Source organism: Adiantum capillus-veneris, chromosome 9 (genome assembly GCF_014529385.1).
Source record: "Adiantum capillus-veneris isolate H3 chromosome 9, ASM1452938v2, whole genome shotgun sequence".
Classification (NCBI taxonomy): Eukaryota; Viridiplantae; Streptophyta; class Polypodiopsida; order Polypodiales; family Pteridaceae; genus Adiantum; species Adiantum capillus-veneris.
This window is the reverse complement of record NC_140939.1, coordinates 51,666,038-51,678,119: the sequence shown is the minus strand read 5'-3', so window position 1 is coordinate 51,678,119 and position 12,082 is coordinate 51,666,038.

Sequence of the window (12,082 nt, the reverse complement as noted above, 5' to 3'; positions counted from 1 at the left end):
ATTTCATTTGGGCGTGAGCCATTTCATGATGAATGGGATTGGGCAACCAACTTGATGAAGACATGCATGAATGTGAATAAGACTTCGTAGGTTTCAAGTTCAACAAACATGCTTGTGGTTAAGCAAGAATGCTCAACTAGGAGGTGGGCGCAACGATGGTGCATCCAAAGAGTGTCGATGCCAAAAAACATGGAAAGCAGTGTCAAGGGTGCTTACAAATGTGTGCCAGAATGTCAAAGCAAGTGTGAAGACCCAATGCAGGCAAAAGAGTTATGATGTGTATGATTTATGCAGTTATGTAGGCCAAGTGCAAACATTTGATGCTGGAAAAAAGTTTTTCATGTGAAAAGCTTCTTAGGACATGCAAGGCAAGTTGGGAAGTGGAGGCCATGTGCTTATTAATAAAGAGGAAAGTGGATGAGAGACGTAACTTTACTAAATGAGGGAGGCCAAAAAGCGTCATTCTGTAATTTTTTTGTAAAATGTCTTTTCTGTAAAAATGGGTCTCATGCATGCCGACTAATTTCGCACATACTGAGAGATATCAAACTTTTTGTGATTTGCTATTTTTTGGGGGGCTGCAGGTAGAACAGAAGGAGAGAGAGCTCTTAGAGAGCTTTTGTTTTTGTATACTCCACCATAGCCCATCACTTGGGAAAGAAGCAAGCTTTGATTACATTGTCTTTGGTCTCGTCCCCCCCCTCCCTTCTTCTTTTCTCTTCTCTTGGGCAATGGCGTCGATGTGTGTGAGACCCCCAAGCCAATTGGTGTGTGTGAAAAGAGAGAGGGAGAGAGAGGTGTTATGTGGTTGGCTGAGAATTGGGAAGTAAATTGCCAATTGGAATGCAATAAGCTGTGATTTTGTGTGTGATTGTGTGCTTGGGTGTGTGTAGACAAGTGTTTGCAGTGAATTTTTGATGTTCAATGGGGTTTCTTGAGAGGATCATGGTGTTGTGATTCCACCTAAGCAATAGAGGGGCATGTGTGTATTGTTGGGTGTGTTTTCCCTTTCCTCCCTTCCATCTTCTGGTCCCCCCATGGAGGAGCATCTGATTGCTCCTTTGCTTGGTAAAAAAGTGCTATGTTTGAATCAAGAGATTGATTTGGAAAATTCTAGACTCAAAGTCACACAAGTGTATTTTCCTTGGTTATGCTGTAGATGGAGATATGGGCACTCAAAATCTTATAAAGTCATTCATAGCATACATGTTATCTTTAACGAGTCAAAGATGCCCAAGCAACCTGTCAAAGAGGTTGAGTATAGAAAAATCATATTCAAGGATGTTGGTACAAACAAAGAGTATTGATGCATGGAAACCAGTGTCAAGGGTACTTATAGATGTTTGTTAGAATGTTAGAGCAAATGTGAAGACTTAGTGCAAGAGGTAAAAGAGTTATGATGCATGCAACATATGATTTATTTAGTTATATAAGCCGATTGCAAACATTTGATGCTTGAAAAAGTTGTTTTCATGTGAAAAGCCTCTTAGCACATGCAAGGCAAGTTGGGTAGTGGAGGCCATGTGGTTAGTGAGAGAAAGAGAAAAGTGGGTGAGAGAGTTAACTCTTTTGTGTGAGAGAGGCCAAAAAGTGTTATTCAAAATTCTTTTGTAAAACATCTTTTTAGTAAAAACGGGTCGCTAAGGAGAGGGAAAAGCCTATTTTGCATATTCTTGCGTCTCATGCATGTAGGCTAATGCTGCACTAGTCAAGATATTTTAATTTTTGTGATTTGCTATTTTTTGGGGGTCGCATGCACAACAGAGAAGAAGAGAGAGCTCTAAGAGAGCCTTTGTTTATGTATGCTCTACCATAGCCCATCACTTGGAAAAGAAATAAGTTTTGATTGCATCATCTCTGGTGTGGTCTCCCCCCATCCCTTATTCTTTTCTCTTCTCTTGTGCAACAACGTCGATGTGTGTGTGTGTGTGTGTGTGTGTGTGTGTGTGTGTGTGTGTGTGTGTGTTGTGTGTGTGTGTGTGTGTGGTGTGTGTGTGGTGTCCCTCGAGCCAGTTGGTGTGTGTGCAAAGAGAGAGGGAGAGAGATGTGTTATGTGTGTAATTGATAATTGGAAAGCAATTAAGCCGATTAGAATGCAATAAACTATGCTTTTGTGTGTGACTGTGTGCTTGCATGTGTGTAGACAAGTGTTTGCAATGCTTCAATTTATAGGGCAAAGAGTAGTAAACCTTTGAGAAGATCTAGTAGATCCTTGCATCCACATGAGCGGTTTCAAGACTATGTCATGCTAACTGACTTTAGTGGGCCATCTTGCTACACAGAAGACACGGAGATGGCCAACAAGGCAAATTAGGAGCAAGCCAATGCAATCGGTGGAGTGTTACTTGATTGCCAACAATGAGACATAAGACTTGGTTGATTTGCAAGAAGGCAAACACGCCTTACATTGCAAATGGCTTTACAAGAAGAATTTTATATTTGATGATCATAAGCATAATTACAAGGCTAGGTTGGTTGCTAAGGGATTCAAGTAGTAGAAGGAACTTAATTTTTATGTTATCTTCTCGCCTATGATCTAAATGACTACACTACATATCTTGGACTGGTAGCCATTGAGGACATGGAGCTTGTTTAAATGCATGTGAAGATAGCCTTTCTTCATGTGGATCTTGAAGAGGATGTTTACATGAAGCAACTTTAAAGTCTTAAACAACCTAGTAGGGAGGAGCTTGTATGTAAGCTCAAGAAAGTGCTTTATGGCTTAAAATAGGGTTCACACCGCCGTATCAAAATTTTGACGCCTTTATGGTATCCCAGAGGTTTAGAAGGAGTCAAGAGGATCATTGCTTGTGTAAACAAAAATTTAGTGATAGTTCACTACTCATTCTAATCTTATATGTCAATGATATGATAATTGCAAGAAAGTCCACTGAGGAGATGGCAAAATTGAAGCAAATGTTGAGCAAAAACGTTTCTATGAAGGATTTGGAGGAAGCTACTCAATTTCTTGTTATGCATATCAAGAGAGACAAAAAAAAGTGTATTCTTGGGTTGTCTTACGAATCTGACATCCCAAGGTCTTGCAAGTTTCAATATACAAGGGGGGAAAGATAGTGGGTACCCTTGGGGGGGGGGGGGGGGGGGGGGGGGGGGGGGGTCACTACAATAAAGAAATACTATCCCATGGGTTCAGTAGGGATTAGTTTATTTTTTATATTTTTTCACATTTTCACATACCAAAGGGTGTTGGAAAAATGATATTGAAAAAGAAAACAAATTGAATAGGAAAAGGGTCCCTTTTATTGGTGAAAATCTCAAAACCAAGGGGTTATATAAATAGTCTTGAGCGCGTTCAACATATACCCCCCCCCCCCCCCCCCCCCCCCCCCCCCCCCCCCCCCCCCCCCCCCCCCCCCCCCCCCCCCCCGAGATAGTACCCCACTACCATCAGATTCAAAATTAAGCAAGGAAGATTCTCCCAAGTCAAATGATGAGAGAGTAGAAATGGAAGCTATGTCATATTCTTCAATTGTAGGCAATCTCGTGCATGCTATGGTAGCTACATATGTATGAACAAACTTGCACAATTGTGAAACATGCATGTGGCTTCGTTCCACACCCATTATCTGAATGCAATGTGCAAACTTGTATGAGGCTAAGCTCTTTGTAAGAGCATTTATGGGATTGTCATCCGTGTGGACTTTGACAAGCAGGATGCATTTGCTAGCCAATACATCTTGTATCGTATGATACCTGACCTCTATGTGTTTTGACTTTTAGTGAAACATGGGATCCTTAGATAATGCTACGAAACTCTAACTATCACAATACAGCAATGGAATCTGCTGAATACCAAGATCTCCCGCTAGACAAGCTACCTATGCAGCTAGACAAGCTAGCTACATAGCTAGACAAGATAATTATAACACTCTATCACAATGCAATCCTGGAATCTGATGAATACCAAGATTGCTTGCTAGACAAGCCAAATATAGAGCTTCCTTGCTAACACTAGAAACTGCAACATACTCTACCTTTGTGGTGGAAGATGAAGTGTACTTCTAGAGACATGGCCTCCATGAAATGGATACTTGAACAAATAAAAATACATAGCCAAACGTGGATTTTTTATTATCCATGTAGGCTACATGGATGCATAATTTGCATTCATGTAGCCTACTATGGATGCATCACGATTCCCAAAGTGTAAGCAATTGCTCATTGTATCCTTAAGATATCTCAAAATTTGCTTCACTCCTTCCTAGTGCTTTTTGCCAAGATTTTCCATAAATTTTCTAACCACTTCCACTGCAAACACAATGTCCAGTCTAGTGCTTATCATGGCATACATAAGACTACCCAATACTCAAGAGTATGTAACCTTTGCCATTTCCACTTTCTCAGCATTAGATTTGAGAGCATCATCCTTGCTAAGTTTTGCATATGCCTGCATTGGGGTACCCAATAAATCCTTTCCCCTTGAATATTAAAACATTTTAAGACTTTGTGGATATATGTCTCCTTAGATAACTCCATTATTTCATGCTTTTTGTCTCTCTTGATGCACATACCAAGAAAATTATTTGCATCTCCCAAATCCTTCATAGAAAACTGCATGTCAAGTGATTTCTTCAGGATGGCAATCTTATCCTTAAACTTCTTGGCAATGAGCATATCATTGACATAAAGTATCAAGATGATTAGCAAAAATTTATACAAGCAGTGGTCTTCTTGGATCCTCACATAACCTTGGGACTGCATGTACTTGTCAAATTTCTAGTGCCATGACCTTGATCCTTTCTTAAGGCCATACACTGCTTTTCGTATTCTACACACTAGTTCTACCCTGCTTGACTTGATAGATTTAACTTCAAAACCTTGAGGTTTCTTCTTGTAAACATCCTCTTCTAGGTCCCCATGAAGAAATGCCATCTTTGCGTCCATTTGGACAAGTTCCATGTCCTCAGTGGCTACTAGTCCAACCCCAAGATGTAATTTAGTCATCTTGACTATTGAAGAAAAAACATCATCGAAATCCATGCCTTTCTTTTGCTTGAATCCCTTAGCAACCAATATAGCTTTATACTTAAGCTCAAGATTGTCTCTTGTGTATTTTTGCTTATATACCCATTTGCAAGGCAAGGTTTATTTTCCTTCTGGCATTTTTGCTAGTTTTCAAGTCTCATTTGCCATAGTTGAATTGTATTCTAATTGCATAGCTTACTCCCAGTTCATTATATCTTCCATCTGAATAGCTTCTTGGTAGTAGGTTGGCTCTGCACATTCAATGACTTATAAAGATTTTAACCCTTGATGAAAATGCTCACGTGTATGAGAGACTCTTGTAGATCTCCTCATTCCTCGACTACTAGAATTTACTCTCTCTAGAGCACTACTAGTGGTAGGAGCATCACAAGTATATTGAGCTATCAGTCTAATCTCAGTTTAAGGATACACCTTTAAATCTAAATTCTTGATATTCTAACTCTTTGATAGGTTTCGTGTGCATCTTTGATCCATTGAAGATAACATGCAAGCTCCAAATTACCCATCAAGATCTAGGATGTTAGAGATGATATCCCATTTCTCCATCGACACCATAACCAATGACGATGCACTTGTGTGATTTGGGGTCTAGCTTTTGCATAAAATATTTAGGCACATGTGAGAATGCCTCACACCCAAATACAAAAAGTTCTCCTATCAAATCCACATCTCCTATGGAATCTTGTAATTCAATGGCATACTAGGCGATCTCTTGATAATGTAAATTGTTGTAAGAATAACCTCTCCCTAAAACTCTGTGGGTAAGTTTGCTATAGATAGCATTGTTGTGACTCTCTTTTGTATGGTTTAGTTCATACCTCTTCTACACCAATCTGAGAAACATATATGGCATAGTGTACTAGCACCTAATGCCTTATTTTCTACAAAAATCCTTGAACTCTATGGAGATATATTCTCCCCCACTATTAGTGCGCAAAGTCTTAAGGTTCTTTCCTTACAGGTTCTCAACCAATGCAAGAAATTTTTGGAAAGTAGAAAAGACTTTATCTTTCCTCTTCAAGAACTAGATCCACAGCTTCCTAGAGAGTCATTTATGAATGTTAGGAAATATAGTGCCTCCCCTTCAAATTTGTGTGGCATAGACCCACATAAATCACTATGTACCAAGTATGGAGCGTTCCCTAACTCTTTATTCAATGGTGAAGAAGGAAACTTAGATTGCTTACCATACATAAAATTCTCACACAATCATAATAATCTAACATAAGTAAGTAGCCAATATGTTGAAGTTGTTTCATTCCTTTCTGACTCATATGATCGAGCCCGCTATGCCACGACTTAGTAGAAGGGAGCTCAATAACATAGACAAAATTCTCTTTCACTAAAGAGACATACAAAGTATACAATGAGCCAAACTTTTGGCCTTTCAAAATAAACAAGTTTCCTTTCAAACCGTCGAAGATCAATTCCAACAATAGTAGTGTAGCCTATGTCATCAAGCAGGCTGACAATAAACTTTTAGTCAACTTTGACACATGTCTAACACCTCAAAACATAAGCTTACTCCCGTTATGCATACATAGTTTCACATCTCCAATGCCATAAATCTCAACCTGATAGGAATCACCAAGCTTGACCAAACCATGTATGGGAGCATAAATAGAGAACCACTCCATATGCAGAGTAACATGAAAACTAGCACCTGAGTCAATGATCCAATTTTTCACATAACATTCATCCACAACCAATAATGCATCTAGACTCAAATCAATAGTGAAAATCGACACATTTGACAATTACAACATGCCAAGAACAATCTTAGGAAGTGGAGAATCAACCACATTGAGCTTAAACTCAGAACCTAAATTCTAAACATAAAATTAAATGTAAACTTAAAAGTTATAAAATTAAATCAAAAGCTAATTTTTAATTTATGCTTAAAATAGATTTAAATCTTAAAATTAAATGATGAAAATTTGATAAAGTTTTAATATAGCAATAAATAACAAAAAAATTTAAAAACATTTTTTTTAAATTTGTGTACATACTGCTTTTGTACATATGTGTGTATATAGATCTATACAATATATGTGTAGATCTTGTGAGAACATAGAGGAAGAAAACATGATACATAGAGAGTACAACCCCAAAGTTCCTAGAATACTCACACTATATGTATGTATAAAAGGAACCCAGGGGCTATATACAAAGTAGTTATATTGATGGCTCAATAACCCACCTCAAACAAAGGTCCCTAATTGTGGATGAGAAAACCCTTGGGGGTTCAGGGCTCAAGAAAAAATCCACAACTCCATATATACACACCGTTATATTAAAATATCATTGAATTTTACATGAAATTTTATTGAGGAGCTGCATCACTCTTATCAGTATAATGATGGCTTCAAAAAGCTCAAAAGAAATAGATATTCAAAATAGATTTCATATATAATAGAATCTATTGACTTTATTTTCAAAAATGTCACCAATTTTACTTCGTCATATTTTAGCTGTGTGTAACCTGCCAACAATTCAAAATCACAGAGCACAATATAGAAATTGTTATAATATTAAAACAATATACGAGCACAATGTGTTTGGAGACAATTTGCGATGCTATCCTTTTGACAACATTGAAACAAACAAAACATATATGAATATCTCAATGTATGTAATATGTATGTAGATACATAACATCAACAAAAAAACAATGTAGTGGATTCTTAATATACATATAAAATCTTTAATAAAAGATAAAGTATAATCATTATGGAAACGGATCATGGCATCATCAAATAGCTCCATGGAATAATAATGATTAATAACAAACGATCATAAGCATCATTATAATACATCATGAAATAACTCCATCAAATAATAACCATCTCAATAATGAACTTTTTGTACCAACAAATTGCAACCATAATGGAAATGCATCAAGGCATCATAGAACAATAATCAATGCAAAAACAAAGCGATTAGAACAAATGATAATAAGAAATCATTATGCATCAAACCATAAATCTTTGATATTTGTAATTGAAAAACAAAATAAATTATCCAAATGTAACTCTTTGATAAATGATCAGAATTATAACCCTTCAATATCCACAAGCAAGGACTAAGCTGAATCATTGAAATATAAGGCTTGATATCAATTATTGATGATAAACAAATCAATGAAATCATAATTCTTAGACATTGATAGCCAAAAAGTAAAACAAATCATCAAAACATAAAGGCTTTGATAAATCATCCAAATCATAACCCTTTTATATTCACAAAGTCAAGAAATAATATAAATCATCAAAGCTTAATGCTTCACATTGATCGATGATGATAAAATGAATCATCAAGATTCTAAGACTTTGACATTTATGGTCAAGTAAATTATTAAAACATCACTACTTGGTGTATTATCCAAATCATAACACATCAATATTTACATATAAAAAATAAAAAGAATGATCTAAGCATAATCTTTGACATCCATTGTCAAATACTAAAACTTAATTAAAGCTATATTTTTCAATATCTTCAATCATTACTCTCTACTAAATAATCAAAACCATAACTCTTTAGCATATGTGACTGATAAATAAACAAAATCATTAAAATATAAATCTTTGATATTTGTGATAAATCATAACATAATTATTAAACGTATTTTGATATTGATCAAAGCTATAATCATTTGATATCAATAATTAACTAAAATATGAAATTATATTTATTATAAAAGATTTTAATCTTTTAATAACTGTTTAGCATCTATGGCTAATAAATAAACAAAATCATTAAAATATAAATCATTGATATTTGTGATAAATCATAACATAGTTATTAAACTCATTTTGATATTGATCAAAGATATAATCATTTGATATTAATAATTAACTAAAAGATGAAATTCTATTTATCATAAAGGATTATAATCTTTTGATAGAATTGAATTATCAATTTTAAGAATAAAGACTATGGCATGGTGAATACAACTCTTTTTCTTAAATATGACATCATCTCTATGTAATATGATATGAAGGATGCAACTTTCTTTCTCAAACATAAAATTATACAACAATTCTCTCTATGTAATATGATACAATGAATGCAAACTTCTCTACAACATCATATAGTTCTTTGTAAATATATTATGAATTTTAAAAAATCTAATTTATATACCAAATCATACATAATCAAGTAAATGGAAAAAGAAAGATGTAACATTGTCTAACTCTTGATTTAATTCTTGCATATGCATCGAATTGCATATGATACACACAAAGAGCAAATAAAAAGAATGATCAATTCATTTGCTTCTTACATGTAAATCTAATTGAATGTGATATAATTAAATATTGATATAATTTTGTATATACAAAGCAAATTGAAGATTCATAACAATAAGCTTGATATATATGAATTCAAAAACATAATACCTTTTAACTTTTGATCGTTTCCCTTTCAAACATAAAAAAAAGTTACCAATTCACTTTAAATTACTAGCTGCAACATAGAATTTGATGAATCTTCTATGGTAAACAACTCCAAAATACCCCAAAATGTTAAGAATGAGTCTTCAAATGTTGAAATCAAATATTTGAGTTGAAAATTATAATAATTTTACCTTTTACCGAGTTATAAATTTTTCTTGTGCGCACACTAAACAAAGCCACAAGAAACCAAAAAAGTACTATTTTTATAAAGAAAAAGTAACCATGCCCTGAACCCATGTTGAGAACATAGAGAAAGAGAAGAACGAAGATATAATTGGTAAAGACTATAATCCCAAATTGTGTAGAATACTCACAATGGATAATATTCAGGGAATATAAGGGCTATATATAATTGCTCTATACATAGTCTCTCTCTCTTCCCGCCCCCCCCCTTCCTCTCTCTCTCTCTCTCTCTCTCTCTCTATATATATATATATATATATATATATATATATATATATATATATATATATATATATATATATATATATATATATATATATGCACATATGACAAATCTATTGAGAAAACTAAGAAAGAGAAGAATGGAGATACGATACACAGACACTCACATTGTGAATAGAATATTCACAATGTGAATAGAATACTCACATTGTGAATGCATATATAGAGGGTATTGTGGGCACAAAGTGAATAGAATACTCACATTGTGAATGCATATATAGAGGGTATTGTGGGCACAAAGTGCACTAAAACACACACATACACTTATATGCACATATGACAAATCTATTGAGAAAACTAAGAAAGAGAAGAATGGAGACACGATACACAGACAGACACTGTACCCCAAAGTGAGTAGAATACTCACATTGTGAATGCATATATAGAGGGGACTAGGGGCTATATGTAAAGTAATTACATATATAATTGTACATATATAGAGAAGTCACACACACACACACACACACACACACACACACACACACACATATATATATATATATATATATATATATATATATATTATATATATATAGAGAGAGAGAGAGAGAGAGAGAGAGAGAGAGAGAGAGAGAGAGAGAGAGAGAGAGAGAGACCCTACAACAAATCTTGGAGGAGACAAAGCCCTTTCTTGCTACACAAAGCTCAAAATGAGCTTGCAATAGGCTTCAATAAAGATTTCTCCTTTTGGTACGTCAATCTTTATGTCACTATTAGCATAGATATGTTAAAAAAGTTTGGAATATCTAGCATTGCAAACTAAAACAGCTCCTAATAGCCACTCCCCTTATGTTTACAAGAGATATTGTGAAAAAATGATACCCTTAGCGTACGTATATGGTCTTGTATGGTTTCACATACTATGGCTAAATCTATTGTATAATACCCCAAGGAAGAAAACAAATGAAAGAGTCATAATGGCTTTCTAAAACAATAAGAAAGTGATAAAATCCTTAGGTTGAGTTTAACAAGAGATTTCAATGTTCGGGAAAGGATTGCCTCAGCTTAGCCTTGAGCTGGTTGAATATCAAAACTATCTGGTTGCAAACCATGGTAAAGGGGGGAAAAATCAATCAAATATGTGAGAAAATAGTTCAAAAATCTAGCAAGTTCAAAATTTTTGCTAGTATTTCCAATTTTCTTCTTTGCGAGGAGGAAATCAGAGGCCGCTCAATACAAGGGACTTTCTAGAACATTGATCGGAATCAAGCTATTGAATGCAAGAAAAGTAAAAGTCAAGCCATGTGAGGTTGTGAAATGAAGGTGAAATAAAAAGAACTCATATATATATATATATATATATATATATATATGTATGTATGTATGTATGTATGTATGTATGTGTGTGTGTGTGTGTGTGTGTGTGTGTGTGTGTGTGTATGTATATAATTTACTAAAATTATGCAAGGTGAAGCTTCATTTTAGCATTCTAAAACAATATTTGTAGAATCGCTAGCGAAGATCTCTCGCACCTTTTCAAGGAGTGCCCGACGATCTGCGGCCTAACAGAGAAGATTTGCAAATGGTTCCAAATGACTTGGAAAATAGGAGTCTTTAAGAATGATGTATTCCTAGGAGGAAAGATGTTCAAGAGCGAAGTAATCCTCATTACACTGCAAATTGTGAGATTTTGTTATTTCAAACATATTTAGAAGGCAAAGGACTCACGGAGCTTTGAGAACACAATGGAAACCGCTAAGTTTGGTGAGATAATCCAAGAAAGCAGGGGAGCGATCTTCACCATTGGGGATGAATGAAACATGACTATGAGCGTTGCAAGGAAAGACTCACATGGGTAAAGATATCGGCTCGGGCATTGTGTATTTAACATGTTGGAAGATGTCATGGCTCAATACGAGCATGGCTAGAATCTATAATTTTATTGGTTATGATAATAAAATCTACTCACCATTGTGAGTTTTGGAGAAAAATAAAATAAAATGTAAGAAAAGTTAAGACATATTAGAATGTGAAATGAAAGGTGAAATAAAACTATCCATTAATATTTTAAGACTTAAATAACATTTCCAGTAAGTCTCAATCATATGATATCAGTGAAAACATTGAAAATATGGTTAACTCAACTCTCCTCTAAGGCTTCTTTTAGAAAGTCAAAAAAAAAAAGTACTCCTTTAAAAAATGCTAGTGTGTGA